The sequence below is a fragment of the Primulina tabacum genome, chromosome 15, assembly GCF_025594145.1.
Source record: "Primulina tabacum isolate GXHZ01 chromosome 15, ASM2559414v2, whole genome shotgun sequence".
Taxonomy (NCBI): domain Eukaryota; kingdom Viridiplantae; phylum Streptophyta; class Magnoliopsida; order Lamiales; family Gesneriaceae; genus Primulina; species Primulina tabacum.
In genome coordinates, this window is record NC_134564.1 from 16944988 (window position 1) to 16965433 (window position 20446).

The following is a 20446-nucleotide window of genomic DNA, read 5'->3' on the forward strand; positions in this document are numbered from 1 at the left end:
ACAGATGAAATGACGCTTTCTTTGTTTGAATTTTGAGGTTGACACATGCTTCTTGACTTGTGATACCTTTGCTGAGGAGTGACCTTTTGACGGTGAGGAAGATGAACTGGATGTTTTCAGCTTCTATTCAGAGACCAGCCTTGAGCTTTGCACAGTCTTCATGGGTGGATTCTCTCTTAAGGGTTCAACATAGTCTTCAACACCTTCACAAATATTGTGGTCTTTGAACTAGAGTTAAACGACTCACCATGTTCTTACATACTTTCAACGTAACCAAGACCAGATCTGCTGTCCTTTCCCATAGTTAGCATGTAGAACCCGTAACTTAGACTACGTATAAACCATGCATAATTCTAGTATTTAAATTAAAATGATTTTTGTTGCATGAGTATTTAAAGTGCCTTTCTTTAAAGTTAATTATTTCATTTCAGTAGTTTTAATTTTATTCTTTCAGTTATTTCAGTGAGTCCGGACTTGAATTGGAGCTTTGAGATAGAATTTAAGATTTAGAAAACATTTCCGGAATTTATTTTAGCTAGCAAGTAAGTTCATTTAAGGAAGTTTGAGGATTTAATTTAATTACTTGAGGTGAGTAGGAAAATAAGCTCATTTGAGTTACTTAATTAAGGAGTTTAGGCCTTTTTAGATGGTATCAGAGCGGTGGTTCTGTATAGAGTTGTACTACTACTGACCAAGAGAAGCTCACGAAGTCACGTCTTCGGTCTGTAAGTTTATATTTATGCATTTTCTTTAAAGCATGAATTATTTTCTTAACGGCATGATTTCATGAAGCATTTTATGTCCAGATTCATTTTATTTGTTCAATATTTAAATTTAAATAAATTATGGAATTATGCATGTTAGTTACGTATGGGTTATGTATGGAACAGTATGCCCCCTAGACGCATCCTTGAGCGCCCTACTGGGGAGGAGCCTCGCCGAGAGGACAGAGAGGAGCCAAGGCAGGAGAGAGACTTACCACCTCCACCTCCACCGGACATGAATGCCCAGATGTTAGCTGGGATGACTCAGTTCTTCGCACAGTTTGCGGGGAACAATGCTGTGGCGACCAGGCCGTCAGGGCCCGAGGCTGTCTACGAAAGATTCATGAAGATGCGTCCGAAAGAGTTTTCTGGGACGTCGGACCCCATGATTGCCAAGGGCTGGATCAAGTCTCTCGAGGTTATCTTTGATTTCATGGAGTTTGGCGATGCGGATCGAGTTCGTTGTGCCTCTTATCTTTTCGGAGGAGACGCCCGCTTATGGTGGGAAGGAGCTTCAGTAGCCCTAGACTTGGCTACCCTGACTTGGGCACGTTTCACGGAGGTGTTCTACTCCAAATACTTTGCTGAGGAAGTGCGCACCAGGTTGACCACTGAGTTTATGAGCTTGAGGCAAGGAGATATGACTGTCACGGAGTTCATCCGTAAGTTCGAGAGGGGTTGTCATTTTGTACCCCTGATCGCAAACGATGCTAGAGCCAAGATGATGCATTTTCTGGTGGGTCTACGGCCGATCTTGCGCCGTGATGTTAGGGTGTCTGACCTTACTTCTTATGAGGTCGATGTCTCCAAATCCCTAGCCGCAGAGCAGGATCAGCGTGATATCGAGAGAGATCGCTTGGGAAAGCGACCAGCCCAGGTACCGCACCGCCCTCCTACTCAGCAGCATCAGCAGCAGAACAAGAGGCCTTTTCACGGGCCGCCTAGAAACAGAGGCCAGCAGCAGCAGCAGCAGCGGGGACGCCCAGCCCCGAGGGTTCCTGAGCGCCCAGTCTGTCCTAAGTGTTCACGTCGCCATCCTGGAGCATGTTTGTACGGCTCAGGAAAGTGTTATAGGTGTGGTAGTCCAGACCACTTATTTCTGCAGTGCCCTCAAAGGAACCTGCCTACCCAGGGCAGAGTGTTTGCTCTCCATGCGACGGAGACGAACCCCGATACTATGCTGATGACAGGTACCTTAAGCTTTGAGTCTGCATTTGGAACTTAATGTTTTGGGTTAATATTTTGAACATAGAATTGCGTTAGGATTGCATGCTCTACTTTGTAATATTTTGGAAATTTAAGTTAGAAGAACTTCAACCTTTGCATGTCTATAAGTTTAGTCTTTGTAACTATTGGGTTCAACTTAGAGTTCCGATCTTTCAGGGAGAATTTTTATATCCGGTTTTTCTACGAAGGCCTTGATAGATTCAGGGGCCACTCACTCATTCATTTCAGAGGTCTTTGCTAATTTCCTCAAAGTTAAGACCATTGGGCTAGATATAGCCTATTCCGTAGTACTGCCGTCTGGTGAGGAGACGGCAGCCACCAGTGTGATCCGAGACATAGATCTTGAGCTCCATGGCAACCTTGTTTATGCGGATCTGATCGTACTGCCGATGCCAGAGTTTGATGTTATACTAGGGATGGATTGGCTACTGCGGAACAGAGTTTTGATTGACTTCCAGCGGAGATCTATTCTAGTCCGACCGCCTGGAATGACGCAGTTCTTATTTGAGCCAGACAGGTACTTTCCTCTACCACGTATTATTCCATATGTTCAGGCTAGGAAGCTCATGCATAGAGGGTGTCGGGCGTTTCTAGCAACCTTTGTATCTGTCCCCGAGGCACCCAGTCAGTCAGCCTCAGATGTTCCGATTGTTAGAGACTTCTTAGACGTTTTTCCTGAGGACGTCTCTGGTATGCCACCTGAGAGAGAGGTGGAGTTTTCCATAGAGCTTATGCCAGGTACGGCTCCGATCTCAAAAGCACCGTACCAACTTGCACCGACAGAGATGGCAGAGCTTAAGAAGCACATTCAGGAACTTCTTGACAAGGAGTTCATTCGCCAGTCTTGTTTGTTAAGAAGAAAGATGGCACGATGAGGCTTTGTATTGACTATCGGGAGTTGAACAGGGTTACAGTGAAGAATAAATACCCACTTCCGAGGATTGAGGATCTGTTTGACCAGTTGCAGGGAGCTTCGATTTTCTCTAAGATAGATCTGCGTTCCGGTTATCACCAGTTGAAGGTGAGAGATGCTGATGTTTCAAAGACATCTTTCAGGACTCGTTATGGTCACTACGAGTTTCTTGTGATGCCGTTCGGTTTGACGAATGCGCCAGCGATCTCCATGGATCTCATGAATCGCGTATTTCAGCCATACCTCGACCAGTTTGTGATAGTATTCATAGATGACATTCTCGTCTACTCCAAGAATTGGGAGGATCACAGCAGGCATCTGACCACAGTGTCGCAGACATTGCAAAAGCACAAATTATTCGCAAAGTTCAGTAAATGCGAATTCTGGTTAGAGAAGGTGGCGTTCTTAGGCCACATTGTATCCAGCAGTTGTTTTGAGGTAGACCCAGCGAAAGTTGCAGCAGTCAGAGATTGGGTTGTGCCGCAAAATGCATCAGAGATCCGCAGTTTTCTTGGCTTAGCAGGATATTATCGGAAGTTCATTAAGGGATTCTCTTCGATTTCAGTTCCACTCACAGTACTGACCAAGAAGAATGTGAAATTTGTTTGGAGCGAGGAGTGTCAGAAGAGCTTCGATACTTTGAAGCAAGCTCTTATCTCAGCACCAGTTTTGGCCGTGCCATCAGGGTCCGCGGAGTTTGTTCTGTATACCGATGCTTCGAAGCTCGGTCTTGGCACAGTATTGTTGCAGCATGGGAAGGTGATAGCTTATGCTTCTAGACAGTTGAAGAATCATGAGAAGAACTACCCTACCCATGATCTAGAGTTGGCCGCAGTAGTTTTTGCCTTGAAGATTTGGAGGCATTATCTGTATGGAGAGAATTGCCAGATCTTTACCGACCACAAGAGCCTCAAGTATTTCTTTACGCAGAAGGAGGTGAACATGCGTCAGAGGCGTTGGTTGGAGCTGGTGAAGGATTATGACCGTGACATTAGCTACCACCCGGGTAAAGCTAATGTAGTTGCGGATGCATTGAGCAGAAAAGTCGAAGTGATGGCTCATTTGACAGTGTCGAGACCTCTTCAGATTGAGATGCAGAGGTTTGATCTTGAGACTTATCCTCAAGGTAGAGTTCCCCGTCTATCTACCTTGACCATTCAGTCTTCTCTTCTGGACCATATTCGCAGTGGTCAGTCATCAGATGAGCAGTTAGCAAAGTGGAAGCAGAGGGATGAGGCCAAGGGCAGTGTCTTGTATTCAGTCAGTGATGGTATTGTGAGATACCGAGACAGGATATGGGTTCCTAGCAGTGATTCTATCCGAGCAGATATCTTATCAGAAGCCCATACGTCGTTGTACTCTATTCATCCAGGGAGTATGAAGATGTACAAGGATCTGCAGCTATTGTATTGGTGGCCAGGGATGAAGAAGGATTATCAGGCGATTTGTGTCCGAGTGTCTGACTTGCCAATTAGTGAAAGCGGAGCATCAGAGACCAGCAGGTTTGCTCAAGCCTCTCCCTAATCCCGAGTGGAAATGGGAGAATGTTACCCTGGACTTTGTGACCGGATTGCAGAGGTCAGCCAGAGGATCGAATGCTATCTGGGTGATTGTAGATCGTCTTACCAAGTCAGCGCACTTCTTGCCTATTAAGATGACTTTCACCATGGTTCAGTATGCGGAGTTGTATATCCGAGAGATAGTCCGACTTCATGGCATTCCAGTATCTATCGTATCTGACAGAGATCCCAGATTCACTTCCTCGTTTTGGAAGAGTTTACATTCGACTTTGGGTACGAAGTTGCTGTTTAGCACAGCCTTCCATCCGCAGATAGATGGGCAGTCAGAGCGAGTCATTCAGATTTTAGAGTATCTTCTCCGTGCTTGCGTCATTGATTTCTCAGGGAGTTGGGAGTCGAACTTGCCATTGGTTGAGTTCACCTACAACAACAGCTTCCAGTCTTCCATTGATATGGCTCCGTATGAAGCACTATATGGCCGCAAGTGTAGATCACCTGTGCATTGGGATGAAGTAGGAGAGAGAGCAGAGTTGGTTCCAGAGATTATTCAGCAGACTGTCGACGTAGTAGCTCGGATCCGTGAGAGAATGAGGACTGCTCAGAGTCGACAGAAGAGTTATGCAGATCAGAGGAGGAGAGATTTAGAGTTTGCTGTCGGCGACCATGTCTTTGTGAAGGTGGCACCAATGAAGGGTGTCATGAGATTTGGCAAGAAAGGGAAGCTCAGTCCGAGATTCATTGGACCATTTGAGATCCTCGACAGAGTTGGGACGCTAGCTTATCGTGTGGCTCTTCCGCCGAATCTGGCCGGAGTACACAATGTGTTCCACGTCTCCATGCTAAGGAAGTACATGGCGAACCCTTCGCATGTCCTGAACTTTGAGCCGTTGCAGCTTACTCCGAACCTATCTTATGAGAAGAGGCCAGTGCAGATCCTAGACAGGCAGGAGAAGAAGCTTCGGAACAAGCTGGTTAAGCGAGTCAAAGTCAGATGGCTCAACCATTCAGAGGAGGAAGCTACATGGGAGTCTGAGTCGGAGATGAGAGATCGTTACCCCGAGTTATTCGGTGAGTTTTAATTTCGAGGACGAAATTTCTTTTAAGGGGGGAAGGATTGTAGAACCCGTAACTTAGACTACGTATAAACCATGCATAATTCTAGTATTTAAATTAAAATGATTTTTGTTGCATGAGTATTTAAAGTTAATTATTTTATTATTTCATGCAGTAGTTTGATTTTTACCATTTCAGTTATTTCAGTGAGGCCGGACATGAGTTGGAGTTTTGAGATAGAATTTAAGATTTAGAAAACATTTCCGTAATTTATTTTAGCTAGCAAGTAAGTTCATTTAATTTAATAAGGAGGTTTGGGGATTTAATTTAATTACTTGAGGTGAGTAGGAAATAAGTTCATTTAAGTTCCAATAATTAAGGTTTAATTCACTAAATTAATTAAAGGATTAGTGAGGCTTTTAAGGGTTATTGATTTACTAGATAATCAACATTTCCCCTCCATTTATTAGTTATTTTCGGCCAGCTTAGATGTCTAGACCATTGCCTTGCCAACTCATCACCCTTTTGACCCATTCCTTGTTGTTTTAGCATGCTAATCTTTTTAATTACTAGTCAACCTTATTTAATTAATTAATGAGCATTATATTAGTCTAGATTAGCAAGGATTATCGGCCAACCCTTTCTAGATCCATCCAAGAAGACTTGATAGCAACTAGAATTCAAAATTCAAAAAGAGTAGACTTGGTATTGATATCTTTCCCTATATTTTGCACCCATTCTCCTCACTCTTTTAACCACTATTATTCCCCCCTCCATCACCAAAATTCAGAGTGTTTTTGAGAAGAAAAATCGTGGCTAGCACTAGAGAAAAGAAGAGAGAAAATCGAGCAAGCTACGGAGAATAGAAAGCGCTCCACCTCCTCCGCGCAGGATCGTCTCTTCTTTTCGTTTTTCTTTCAAACAAAACCAGGCATGCATATATTCTTCCTTGACTCTTCAATCAAGTCCTAATATCAATTATTTTCATTGCATGATCATGTTTTATTAAGCAAAAACCGAAATACCTCAGCATTTTCAGAAAACTTCACATGCAGAAATTTTGAATTTCATGATGCAGCTTCACGGTTTTTGCTTGTTTTTGTACCTTCACTTGGTTGGCTCGATTCCAGGCTCCCAAGGCAACATCTAGACATGTTCTAGGATGGATTAGGATCACTTTAGTCCATTGTTTCAGCCCCCATGCTTGCTGGAAATTCGAAATGACAGCAACTCCATTTGTGTCCATTTGTGTTCGAAAATCTGATGTTGCGGTCATAAGGGAATAGATCGGATCTTGGCTGCCCTAGGGGCCTATAGCAATGATTAGATCACTTCCCTAGCATGTCTAAGACGTGACTAAGTCGCCCTTTTGGTGGCTTGGTCCATGGCTAATCGGTTTTTACATAAAACGCTAGAACAGCCCCTCCCCCACATTCGGCTTCTTCATTTTTACAGCATAGATGCGTTCGATTTGGTTGGATTGGTGTGGATCTTGGTTGGCCTATGGCCCTTAGCCACAATTCATACCATGACCCAAGATGTCTAGGTCGTGCCATGGTCAATCAAATGACCACAGGAACGAGACGAGACAGCAAGCGAAGCACTACTCCCCTCACGCGCGCAAAGGTGCTCTCGGGTAAATCTTTTCGGTTGGTTGCTGGAATGGTGAGGATTGTGGCTGGCCTAGGGCCCCTAGCCATGGTCCAAATCATTCCTTGGGATGTTGGTAAGAGGTTTTGGTCGGTGGTTCAAGCCCCAATGGCCATTAGCCTCGCAAAACGACGCAAGCAAACCAAGCACGGTTGCTGTATTTTTGGGACAGCAACTTGCTGTGTCGGTTCAGTGGCTCGTTCGAGTACTCGGTCGGCTTTTAGCCTATAGCCTTGGACTGGACAGTGCCTCATTGAGTTAGGAAGGTCATGTTTTTGACCGTTTGTAATTCGGATCATTTTTGAGGTCGTACGAGAATTTACGGTGCGATGTGCCAAATTGACTCTCGAAAGAGCGTTTCATGTTTTGGCCTCCATTCACCTAGATTTCGGCCCTCACCATTTTAGGAGCATTATTTTATCATTTTAGGCGTATTTTAATCATGACTACATGACGGTTCAGTGTTGGTTCGGGTTGGTTCGGAGTCATGATTAAATACGAAGTCGGTAGGCGTAATTGTCACATTTTAGAATGTTATTGCATAGTTTGGTCCCATAAATCTATTGCATATTTTTCATGACATATTTAGGTTGCAGCGAGCCTGGGAGTGATCCAATCCAAGCAGTAAATTATTATAGGATATTTAATTGTGCCATTTAATTATATTACGTGCATAAATATATAAAATGTTCATTTTTGAGATTATGCGATATTGCTTGTGGCCATTTCACTATCATGGGATTATTGATAAATTCGGTCGTCAGTTACCGGTCAGTTGAGTTTTTTTCACCCAGTATACTGTGGCTACAGTCTGATCAGACGTTTACTATTTTATCCGGTCGCCAGTTATCGGTCATGGGAGCATTTTATTATCCGGTCGCCAGTTACCGGTCAGTTTCAGTGCAGGGGCCACTTGCGTATACCATAATCTCACCAGGAAAAATTATTACAGGCTATTTCAGTACATGGCTCCAAGGAGCAAATATTTTACCATGATATTTTCAGTTCAGTTATGCACGTATTATAATTAATCATGACACGACCCTTTTACGATATGCCTCATGACACGACATTTTATTCCATGAAATTTTACTATAATATTTACTCGTTATTACGATATATGCATGTTGAGTCTTTAGACTCACTAGACTTGATTGTTGTAGGTTCTGATGATGCCGGGGCCGAGGGCGGGGACCAGTGACCAGGCTCGAGTCGGCAGTAGTAGGACCCGAGGACCTCAGTTCAGCATTTATTTTTAATTGATGGCTCAAACGTTTTAATTACTGTTGGAAAAACTTTTTACTGTTATTTCAAAAATGTTAATTCTTCCGCTGCCACATTGAACATCAAACTTTATTTATAAGTTCATTTATGAAGGAGGTAATTTTAATTATTTAAAAAGAAAAATTTTAAATTTTCTGCAAATTTCCAAGTAAGGATTTTAGGCCTTTACATAGCATTGAGTCAAGTTTTGATGAGCTTGAGTTGAATTTAGCAAGTGTCTTTGATGCCTTCTCAAGATCATCCTTGACTTTACATAGTTCAAGCTTCTTCCTACTCAGCAAGACTTCAAGACGAGACATGTTGCTCTTTAATTAAGTGTTTTCTTTGGAAAGTATTGAGTTTGTCTCATTTCTTTTGAGCCAGTCATCATAAAGTTCTTCATACATAATCTCGACAATTTCCAAAGTAAGCTCTTCTTGGTCCGATCCCTGAATTTTTTCAACATCTGAGTTCTCCAGAGATTTAACATTAAGACACAACGATTTTGGCACGGTGTTGCGACCTGGTGTTGCAACACCAGTGGCAACACCAAAGGGATTGACCTGCATTTTGTAAATATCACTCTTGATGGAAGATAGAGAGGTGAAATAATCTCCTTCCTTGGAGTCACGTTCTTCATCAGTATCTTCGTCACTTAAGGAAACCACCATTTTTTTGTTTCTGCGAAGTCGTTTGGCACACTCATCTTTTACTATTTATTAAAGTTAAGAATATTAGAGTAACTAAATTGTGTCTTGGTCTATTTTTGAATCTACCTAAATTACCCTCACTCCTCTTCTCCACGTTTTTCCAAGATCCAATCAGATTATTTCTTCCCTCACAAGTGCCAAACGAGACAAAATTCATTCTCCTTTCTTCATTTTCGGTCTCGCCTCCGCCTCTTCCCTTCCAAAATCCTTTCTTCATTTCTTCTCTCACAAGTGCCAATCCACCTCTCCAAGTTTTTTCAAGATCCAATCAGGTTAAATATCTTTCTTTCACAAAATCATCTCAAATTGTCGGTCTCGCCTCCGGCTCTTCCCTTCCAAAACAAGCGCCTTGAAGTGGAGTTTCAAATGCTCACCGGAGAGCACGACAGCCGAGGCCAGCGTCAGTAGAGCACCCTGACAAACTCGAAAATTTTTGTCTCTCAGAATATCTAAACATACATTCACGAGTAAAGTCTCCTCAGACGCCGTATATGTTTTCCTCGATACTTCGAGCAGTTGGTGGAGATGCTCGACGCCAGCCATCCTCTCCTTAGTTTCCTTCGCACGCGCCAACTCCAGCGCCTCCTCCATAGCGTCGGTGGTTTGGCTGCAACAACCTACGGTTATTTCAATTTTTTTCATCTTTAAATTTAATTTAGTTTGATTAATTTTGATTGATTTAATTGGTCTTATCGTTTTTAAACCTGAAATTTTTGAAGATATATGGGTAAAATGTTGGATTTATGTTTGAAACTAAGCTTATTTGTGCATATGGCTTGAATTTATGCTGAAACATGTAGTCATACTCTGTAGCAGTTGGAGCAAATCATATTGGGTCATTTTTCATTTTACTGCTACTTTTAAATATGGAATTTGAAGTTATGGTCTGAAGAAAGCTTCTACTGCTCTGTGTTGCTTTGAATTACTAACGTCTATCTGACAGACAACAGTTAGATACCAAAATGCTAAGTTTCCAAGTTCGTAGCACTCTTAAAAGAATCCTGGAACAAGGCACATACACACCTTAACACCTTCAGGAAAGCAAAATGCAGCCAAATCTTTCAATCGCAAAGCCAAATTTTTTCTAGGAGTATACTTAAAAAGCACCTATTGATTGTAAACAAAAATATAAGAATAAAAAACAATAATCGAGTTGCCTTTGCACATTTTAAACAGATTGAATAGTAGGAAAATAAAAAAATAATAATAGTTTCAAGCATAATGGTTGTCATCTTCACTTGAACCAGTTATATCTATATGTAATTTAAGATAAAAACATGCATCTACCTTAAACAAAGACTAAGTTCTTACAACACATCAGTTCAGAGTGAATAAGCTTATTCTTGAGGAAATCATTATGTATGAAATGCTAGAAGAGTTTTCAGAGTAAGTCCTGTCAAGAGAGCATGTGCATGCACTAGATTGCTAGGCAAATGTTATGTCAAAACTAAAAATAAAAATTTAAACAACAAACCTGAGGTTCCAATGTTCGAAGTGCGGGCTGCTGATATGTCTGCATTTTAAAGTCCAACATTTCAGCTCTCGCCATTTCACATTTCTTCCTCTTGATGAATGCATCCTCAACAACCTCAAGATTGGTGTGACGCCCCAGATTCCGACGACTGTCATCACTGTATCAAGACGAGTCTTTCCAGCATGCTTATGTCCTCACTCACACGCACCCTGGGAAACTTCCCCAGGAGGTCACCCATCCCAAAATTGCCCCAAGTCAAGCACGCTTAACTTTGGAGTTCTTATGTGATGAGCTACCGAAAATAAAATGCACCTTCGTGATATGAGTAGTACAAATAAAATCCTTTTAAGCCCTCTTCAACTGTACAGTCCATTACATTGAACATTCTCGGAATCTCTCTCATTCCCGTGTGGGTCGGTTCATTCATGTTCCCTTCACCTAGAAGCCTGCCAGGAGCCGCTCATTGTCCGTGCAACTGATGGCACCGGCGATCACCCCTCGCCCTCTTTGGCCCTGGGCCTCACATGCCCACCAGCTTCCGCTTGGTTCGTCCCCGAACCATACCGTACTAAGAGAGGTCGGCTCTGATACCAACTGTAACGCCCTAGATTCGACGAGACTGTCTTCACTGTATCAAGACGAGTCTTTCCAGCGTGCTTATGTCCTCATTCATACGCACCCTGGGAAACTTCCCAGGAGGTCACCCATCCCAAAATTGCCCCAAGTCAAGCACGCTTAATTTTGGAGTTCTTATGTGATGAGCTACCGAAAAGAAGATGCACCTTCGTGATATGAGTAGTACAAATCAAATCTTTTAAGCCCACTTCAACTGTACAGTCCATTACATTGAACAGTCTCGGAATCTCTCTCATTCCCGTGTGGATCGGTTCATTCATGTTCCCTCCACCTAGAAGCCTGCCAGGAGCCGCTCATTGTCCGTGCAACTGATGGCACCGGCGATCACCCCTCGCCCTCTTCGGCCCCGGGCCTCACAATTGGCATCTGGATGAAGCCCCGCAACAACAAAGGTTCAAAAAGCAATGTGGCCTCCTTATATTTACATGGTCTTATATTCACTCTCATCTCATAAAATTATAAGAATCATAAATAATCTCGATCTTCACAAACAGTTAACCAGTCATCACAGAGAAAAAATTAAATGTATGGGCCATATGGGAGAGCATTAGTGTAACTAAGAGATACCACAACTCTTGGTTTATTGGTCTACAGATATTGTACTTCAGTTTCTTTTTATTTATTTTTTTTATGATTTACGCCTTGGAGTTCAGGCATATGCAAAATGCAGATTTTCTGCTATTTTTTGTCAGCTATTCTTGGTGTAGTTTCTGGTTCTAGACCTCGAGCAGATGTTGTTTATTGCATAGATGCACTTGCAACGCGTCTTGGAAAAACATGTACCTGGGAAGTATGCTTCTTGGCCCCATCATTATTTTCTAATATTTTCTAATATGTACTAGAGTCACTAAAATCATTATCTTAATGCTTAAATATTGTTTTATTATATTCTTTACAGACAATTAAAACTGTATCTTGGTGTATAACTCCGTTTTGTGGATCTCTGGATACCATTTTCTTTAGGTGATCGCTACAGCTCAACAAATTGATGTATTTATTCATATCAGGTTTGTATATTGCCGAGCAATCTCATTATTACATTCTCCTTTATGTACTAATGATTTTACTTTTATCTTTCTTCGTCAATCCATATTAAATTACACAGTAACACATAAATTCTTTTGGATTTTTATATAGAATTTTTGTCCATTCATTGGTGAAACTGAAAGATATCAACTTCAGGTTTTATTAAGGCTGAGGACTTTATACAAACTGATTTGGTAGGTCATGACACACCAAAAATTTGTTCTAATTATTAAATTATACCTCCATTATCTTCTCTCTGTGTCAAAGGCAAAGGGAATGTTAATTTTTTGATAACTTTAAAAATTCAACGTCTCTATGTTTCTCTTTTTCCCACGTTTCCCAAACAAAATTTTTTTCCCAAACCAGAAAACAATGGAATCATCCAATTCCGAAATCCTCCAACTTATCATTTATTCCCACGTCCTCTCTGTTTCTTTCTTTTTCCCAAGTCTTTCCCAAACAAATTTTTTCCCCCAAACCAGAAAATATTGGAATCATCCAATTCTGAAATTCTCCAACTTATCATTTATTCCCACGTCCTCTCTGTTTCTTTCTTTTTCCCAAGTCTCTCAAACAAAGTTATTCCCCCAAACCAGAAAAGAATGTAATCGTCCATTCTGATATCCAAAATACAAACAAATATCGGAAGACCCTTCTTGAATGCAAGGTGAAAGTGTGTGTCTGTTACTGTGTTGGTGTTTTTTCTTTCATATCTTAGTCGCGGTTCGAAAATGCATGCTTGATTATAATGATTTTTTTTGATTTGTTATCATCTATCTAATTTTATTTTATTTTTGTACAATTGGTGTGACAATGATGCTCAATTTGAGTTCTTTCGTTATAAAATAGTATCATAAAATCCATAATGTCATATGATATTTTTAAATGATATATAAACATTACTATTACATCTTTTATAATATCATGAATGTTTGATATATTAGCTTCATATATTGATGATGTTGTAATATCATGAATGTTTAATATATTAACCTCATATATTCATGACACACGCAACGCGTGTGCCTCGGTGGCTAGTTTACATAATGACCAAATCCAGAACATCCTCTACATTGTACAAAATCAAGTTTCTTTGTTTCTGTTCGACCCAATACCTCATTCTTTGATATAAAATTCCCTTGAGTAGGTGCAGACCTTTTATTCCTTTCAAAAGGAACAAAAAAAAGTTTTGGTGTTGACACGGTTTTCTTCTTGTCTTTCATTTTTTTCAAGTAGTCGCCAAACTTCTTAGTAATCAAGGAGATTGACTCCTCACCAAGATTAGATTCATTGCTTCTTGAATTAGGCTGTTCATGGAGTTAACAGTGGTTTGTAATGCAATTGCCTTCCCTTTATTTCTTTTCTATAGGTCCAGATTCATCTCAAATGTCCGGACTGAGCTAATCAAGTCTTCCAGGTTAAGTGTAGAAGTGTCCTTAGATTCATCGATAGCACAGATTTTGATGTTGAAGCATTTTGGGAGGGATCTCGGGACCTTGCTAACCAATCTTTCATTTGACAAAGGATCACCGAGACTAAAAGCCTCATTTGCAATGTCACGCAATCTTCGATCATATTCAACAATAGTCTCGTTCTCCTCCATTCTCAAGCTTTCAAATTTGGAGGTTAACATCCCGAGCTCGGTTCTGCGAACACTTTCAGACCCTTCGCAGTGTTTCTAAAGAATATCCCACGCTTCTTTAGCAGAAATGCAGTTGGTGATAAGGCTGAACATGTTGACATCAAAGAGGTGAATATAGCATTGAGCGCCTTTGAGTTAAAATTTGAGGTTTGGACTTCATTATTAGACCATGAACTCTCAGGTTTAAATTTACTATCCCCATCATCATCAACTGTTCTCGGTGGAGACCAACCATCTAATACTCATTGCCATGCCCTTTCTTCAATAGATTTAATGTACATACTCATCTTGACTTTCCAGAGGGCATAGTTTGATCCATCCAAGATTGGTGATCTAAATCAGGGCTAGAAGCTAACGTATCCATCAAGTTTTTTTTTGTGTATTTCCTGTAAGAACAGCAGAAGACCATAATCAATCACTTAGTATATCAACCGTTGCTCTGATACCACTTGAAAGGGCTGTCGCTCATAAAACATACAGGAAATATTTAATAACTAATGTATCAAAATTTGGTGTTGTGCTTAGGTGTTGTCAAAACAGTACACAACACTGCAGCAGAAATTAATTATGAACACACAGGAATAATTTTATTGGATAAACAAAGATCAGACGTAAATCATGCAAAAGTACGAATACTTGTGTGATGCCTCATGGCAAAAAAATTCACTAGAAAGTATGTAATATTTTACACCGAACAATGCTAGTGAAAATACCAAAACTAAATTCCTGACACACCAAGGAATTAAATATCATCAAAATAACATTACAACTAAACCGATATGCATAAACTCAAACACGCAACGCTTAAAACAAACGAAACCACTCGACGGTCAACATTCTGCGTCAGTGTTGTTCTTCGAGTGTTGACATCAGAACCAAAACACGTGATTGTGTGAGTCAATCACTTAAACTCTTCACATGGCAATCTTCAAGTCCGAAATTCAGCAGCAACGTAGTTATTACTGCGTACCCCTTTCAATATTCGATCATCATATTTATATCAGTTCTTAACATAGATCTTCATAGATACTCCATACCTATAAACAAGGAAATAAGAGTTTTATTAGAATCAAATTTACACAAGATTGTTATATTGTATCTTATGGATAATTTCCCAAATTATATTGAATAATTCCAAAAATACGTTTAAGTGTATCTAGGGAAACAAATCATTAAATTAGTCTAGAAATGTAAAATAAAATATTAATTAATTTTGGAATCCAAGATTCCTTTCAGGATCTATCTGATGGTTCAATATGTCGCAGACGCTTCTGCAAGTTGACTGAATTTCGTGTTTATGCAAATATGAAAATTCAAGTAAGTGGGCTTATACTTTTAAAAGTATACATATGAGATTTCTTGGTCTATGTTCTATTTTTTAAAACTCTGACCGAGTATGTTTCTTCGTTTTTCCTTCGTTTCAAAAGTATGTCCCATTAATTTCAAGATTATGTACGTTTTTTCGTTTCAAGAGTATTTTTCCTTCATTTCAAGATTATGATTCCTTTTGTTCGTGTCCAGTTTAAAGATTATGTTTCAAGAATAGTGATGAATCGACTTGATATGGGGACTTCCGAACTATGATTAGATATGACCCCTATATGAGGTTATAACTGTTATATGACTTCACCACCTTAGAGAAGTAAAAATAAGGGACTAATATCAGTAAGGATTTACGAATTTTGATAAGATATGGCCTCTGCACGGTATGATTATAAATGTTTCACAACCTCGTCTCTTAGAGGATTATAAATTATTGGCTGAAATCAGTAAACCAAGCAAATGAGATGAAATTTTAGTGTTTGTTGTTCACAATATGTTTATGATACACTCTTGATATGTTGTGTTTTCAGTTAAGACATTGTTCATGATACTCTTATGACATGTTTGCTTAAAATATATTCATGTAAATTTCATATGTATTTGTTATACGTACTAGATAGACCACTTGCTGAATATTTCACAAAATACTCATACCTTATACTCTCTTCCTCATATAAAAAAAAAGAACAATTAGACAAGAATAAGAAATGCTTTGGAACCAGTGATATAAACAAAGCTCAAGATCACATATGTTTTAGTAATGTTAAATTGTAATCACTTCCTCAATTTAGCCATTTCACATTCGTTTCACTGTAAAAACAATGCTTATTAATGAAAAATATTGTTTGGTTGTATATATACTGTAAAACTTGTAATTTATGAATGTGTGATTAATCAACATCGGATGTCGACATGCCTCGGTCTTGGAGCATGACATGTTGTTCCTAGATTAAAAACTCCTCTTATATTTAATATAACATGTTCAATTGATCACCTAGATTAAAAAAAAATTATGTGGTGGCCTCATTTTACTTTTTTCTTTGGGCACAACACTATAATTCCTAGTCTTCAGGGGGAGGAATCATACCGCCTCATTGTCGTCCATGAGATCCGAACTAGCTGGGCTCGAAGAGAACCACCTCCTCGCTAGCTCGAATAAGGACCACCTTAAGTGTCTCCAACTACTCCATGAGGTCGTTATAATTATTCCTCTCTTTCTTTTGTAGCCTCCAGATCACTGGCTCGAAATATGATAATCAAAATTCACGGTTGATATCCACATGAGCAAGCCTAGCATATCACAAGCAGAGGGGTTGGGGAGATCAATCCTTGCATGCAATTGACAGAGTTCCCCGACTAAGAGTGGGTATTCAGGTTTGATAATTTGGATCCCGACCTGACCCAACGCAAAGGAATCAGGTAATTTTTTTGGTTTGAGATTACAAATAAATCTGATTAGGTATCGTGTAGTAAAATTTTAGCAGTTCTTGTAGTTTGGTAGCCTCATTATAGGCTTTTAATATTTTTTTTTAATTTATAGATTATGAATATTTTGTATCAATTGCACACTCAGTTTAATATATATTGTTATAATTTTTTAAAAAATTGATTCATATTTGAAACGTTTACTACTCGTTTTGCTTAAAAAGTACTAAGATTTTTTTTTTAAATCTCACAAACTTTGGCCGAATTAAAAATATACATATACATTTTTAAAATATAACTTGCACCATTTTTTTTAAATAAAAACCAACTATATTTGAAAATTCAAAAGAAATAGTTCAAAGTATAAAATCGTCAAACGTTTGCAAATTCTAACTTAGCAATAAAGCTAAATTTAACAACCTCTCAAAAACCACTCAAAAGCATAAATAAAAAGTCATAAAAATATTTAACATAAACTTAAAATATAATCATAATCATAATGCGGAAAATCTAGCGTTGGTCCTCGGGTTATGTGCGCTTCAGTCCAGTCAGATCAACCTATCAAGACCTCCACTACCATCAACATCATACTCACCTACATCGATCACACCTAGTAGTCTAAAGACTCACACACCATATTCTTAATAGCAAATAATATGTATACAGATCACATGAAACAACGAAAATATTTTACTTAAAATTACAATTCATAATCATGCATAAACTTAAACATTTTCATATCATCATAAACATATTCATATTCATCATATACATATACATTTTCCTTTTTCGTTAATTCAGATCGTTAATTGCGAATTTCGTATTCGTATTAGGGGTCAATGGATCCATCTACATGTAACCATAGTACTGGGCGGCAGGGACATGAGCGACACACTCACCCATCAAATGAGTCTTGGCCTTACGTATTAACATATCATCGTATTAGTCACAATTACTTCTCTTCCTTCAACATTTCATATTTTCATCACTTTATAAAATTCATGTATATAATAATCGTTTTTCTTTCAAACCAAGCATGTAACTGATCGAGCAAAACTTGCACTGTGGAATCTTTAATAAAAATATGATTTTGTATGTTCAAAAATTAATCGCAAGTGCACAATGTCAAATAATAGTATAATGTACGTGAGTACGAGTATCGTTCCACTGAAACTGTATTTGACAATTATTATTTTCAATTATCAAATCTTTAGCAACGAAAATTTGTTTGATTGGTTTAATACTACTATGCTCGAATAAACATGCAAATTAAAAATTCAATAATTAAATAATGAAATATGATATTAAAATGGTTGATTTAAAATTCAATGAAAAATGGATTTATTGGGAATTTCGGTTCACCTACCCTTCTTAATTTATTAATTCGTTCGATAATGACTGTATGCTTCCGACAGGATTTCCTATTCAATTGAACACACTCTCTCGAGCTATGCCAAACTAATTCTACTCAATGAAGTAATTAAATATCTTTAATTATTTATCAAGAGCGAATTGCATGTCGATCTATGAAATCCCCTAGTTTTCGACCCTTAGGACTATAACTATCGGCGCGTATCTAATTTCATATATCTATGTAAATTGTAGAACCACGGATTATACTACTCGTTCCTATCACAAGTTATTCTCTCGAACTCACTCGCAATATAAAATTGATATTAAAGTTAGCTACGCTTTAACAACACGATAAAACAACAGTATAATCAAGAATAAATCAAAAATCGATATGTGAATTAATTTAAATCAAAATTCGGGGTAGGGTCCCCTTAAATCCCAACAAATATGTAAGTTAGCTACTCGAATTCATATTTAAACTAAACAAAACAATGTTTGATGAAAAAACTAGATTAGAAATACTATGCGTGAGGAAAATGCAAGGAACGACGCCCGAAATCTTCGACTTCAAGCGCAAAGGTGCTCTCCAAAGCTTGTGGCCGCCCTCCAATATGTCTGAATCACACAGAAACGTCCCAAAAATCCTTCCCATATCATCCACATCCAAGACTAAGGTAAGAATCGGCAAAGATATTTTTCCAAAAATAGGTGGCGCTCGGGCGGTATAAAATTACCGCTCGAGCGCCACCTTTTGTAATTTGGCTCTTCGGAAGATAAATCTCGCGCCCGGCGGTAGGAAATTACCGCCCGAGCGCCATACTTTCTGGAAATCATCTTAGCTATTCACCTTCGCGCCCGGACGGTAATTTTCTACCGCTCAGGCGCCAGCCTTTCTGCCATTTCTTCTTGGCTTGCGCACTTTGCTCTAGATTCGGTTTTCCTGGTCATTTTTCCTACAAATTTGTCACACACAAGTGAGACATGATCAAATGCAAATGTTTACATAAAATGAACAAAATGTAAATGAAATGTACGCATGCACAATGCAACACACACAAACTAATGCAATAAAACATGTAAAAACCACGTCTATCAACTGAAAGGGGATCGATTAAGGTGCCCGAAAGCGCAACGGAAGTTTCAAAAATTTGTTTTTCAACAAGAAAACCGAGCACCCTAATTCTATAATGTGTAGCGAATACAAAAAACACAAAATGTCATACATAGGGTGTTTTAAAGAAATATACCTATCAATCTTGAAAGATTGATTATGGCTCCAACTTAGTTGTCAAACAACTAAGCTCTTCAAAGGCAAGACCCTCTGCAAGCTTCCCTTGTTCTTGAATATTTCCTTCAAAATTAGGTCCACCACCAACAAGCTAAATCCACTCTAATTTTGCACTAGAAAAATTAGAGCAATTTTCTTTGAGAAGTGTAAGAATTCCTCGACAATTGAAGAACAAAAATTAAGGAGAATTCTACTTGAATTTTCGTCCAAGTGCCTTGGAGGAAGAGAGTGGAGTGTTTTTCTTGGTGTATGAAAAAGTAAAAGTGAGCATGTGCATGCCATGCCTTGGATGTTGAAAAAGTAGCCTCCCAACTCTTCATCTCCCATGCATGCATTTCTATTTGGGTTTATAACAATTATAAAGCCTATGGATTTTTATTTAAATGTCTCAAACACATTTGAGACCATTTAATCTTTACTTGATTTTACTCAAGCCCACTAGTTTAATAATTATTTCTAATTGGGCTATACAAGGTCCAAATGTTATTTAATTAATCCAACACTTGAATTAATTTAATTATTTGGACTCTACTAGGTCCACTAGTGTTTAATTAATTCAACAATTGAATTAATTTAATTTAGTCCATAATAATGTATATGAAAATCACAATTTTCAAATACATTACTCGTTTGGCCAACTTTTAATTTAGGAACACTTCCTCGAATTAAAAGTTACATTCTCCTTATAGAAGTCATATTCTATTTTTATTTACGCTTTAAACTCCTTTGTAAGCCGTTCAACACATTGAACTATTTACTTCTCAACGGGATCTAGAAAGTTAGCACTTGTGTGACCCTCAATGGTTCATTGATACAACTAGCCGTGGGTTCACATCTCTATGTGATTCGGACTAAACATGTCCTTATTCGAGCATACCCCAATTGCTCCATTCTTAATTATCAACTCCTTGATAACAAGAACGTCAGAACTCAAGTCTGATAGTACCCAACCAATCATGTTAAACGTCTAGCAGCATCGCTTACATGATTCCCTAGGTATCAATGATAGTGCCTGCAAGAACCATTCAATTATGGTTAGCGTACAGTACGGTCCCTTCAACTCATATATCCCGACCGATTCTACAACCATTGGTATATCAAGAGTTGTCAATGAATCAATACTATGTGTCATGTTGTAGTTGCATCGATGGTGTAATCTATGAAACCCCTTTCATAATT

At 38.9% G+C, this 20446-nt stretch overlaps 1 long non-coding RNA gene across 2 annotated transcripts; it reads left to right on the top strand.

The window, feature by feature from the left end:
• Positions 1-9236: 9236 nt before the first annotated feature.
• LOC142527337 (uncharacterized) lies at positions 9237-12326 on the top strand. Of its 2 annotated transcripts, XR_012815449.1 has the most exons (4): positions 9237-9615; positions 9655-9722; positions 11903-12000; positions 12109-12326. It is a non-coding gene; the product is annotated as an uncharacterized LOC142527337 (long non-coding RNA). The 2 variants fall into 2 exon arrangements; XR_012815448.1 differs by having other exon boundaries at positions 9237-9722.
• The last annotated feature ends 8120 nt before the right edge of the window (positions 12327-20446 follow it).